The sequence below is a fragment of the Crocuta crocuta genome, unplaced genomic scaffold (assembly GCF_008692635.1).
Source record: "Crocuta crocuta isolate KB4526 unplaced genomic scaffold, BGI_CrCroc_1.0 scaffold241, whole genome shotgun sequence".
Taxonomy (NCBI): Eukaryota; Metazoa; Chordata; class Mammalia; order Carnivora; family Hyaenidae; genus Crocuta; species Crocuta crocuta.
This window is the reverse complement of record NW_027527807.1, coordinates 3,065,297-3,066,351: the sequence shown is the minus strand read 5'-3', so window position 1 is coordinate 3,066,351 and position 1,055 is coordinate 3,065,297.

Sequence of the window (1,055 nt, the reverse complement as noted above, 5' to 3'; positions counted from 1 at the left end):
TTGGGGAATTTAGATTAAACTCCATGGCTTTGTTTTGATTTTTTTTGGAGGGGGTGGTCTCTCTCTCTCTCTCTCTCTTTTAACAGATGATCCTTTTCAGAGCTAACCTTATAAGTAGGTCCCAATAGCCACAATTTCCTTCACACTGCCTATCGTGGTGCCAGGAATGTTACTATGGAAGATTCCATTTCTCTGAAGATGGTCCTAAATGGGAAAAAGGTTGGGGCACATGAAAAATAAATTCTGTATACTTCAGAATACAAACAGTTTTGCTCAGGGTCTGCCCTGACCCAAGACTTCGAATAAATGACCATAATAATACACTACAAAGCAGGAAAACAAAGTCACAAACTTAGGTATAACCAAAATGTGCCACGGGTAAGTCTTTTGTCATTGAAGCTGAAAAGTGCTAGAAAACACGTAGCACCCACCGAAGGTGGCAAGTCTGGGTTCAAAGAATTTCTGCAGGTTCAACCATCTTAGGTCAGGGATCCATCAATCTTTTTGTCAGAGGGGTTACTTTTATTTCCACTACATGCTGAGATTACAGTAAGTGGGGACAGGAAAACTCCCGAACAGAGTGAGCTTGGATAAGCCGTTAAAAATATGTATATAGTTGGTATAGTTCAGTAATTTTCCAGAATTCCTAAGCCAGGTAGGAGACGTCTCTGGCTGAGCAGTCTTTTACAAGTTAATGTATTTTTTAAAATATTTTTATTTATTTCTAGGAGAGAAAGAGAGAGACAGCGTGAGCAGGGGAGGGTCAGAGAGAGAGGGAGACACAGACTCTGAAACAGGCTCCAGGCTCTGAGCTGGCAGTCAGCACAGAGCCCGACGCGGGGCTTGAAGCCCGAACCGCGAGATCATGACCTAAGCAAAAGTCGGACGCTTAACCGACTAAGCCACCCAGGCGCCCCAAGTTAATGTATTTTTATCCACCAAGAAGGCCATGACCTAGTAGGCCAGGAGTATAGCACAGATCGCCCCTGCTGAGTTCAAAGAGAGAAAGATGAAGAAGATACTCAGAGAGAGGCTGGCTGGCTGGCTCCTGGGTG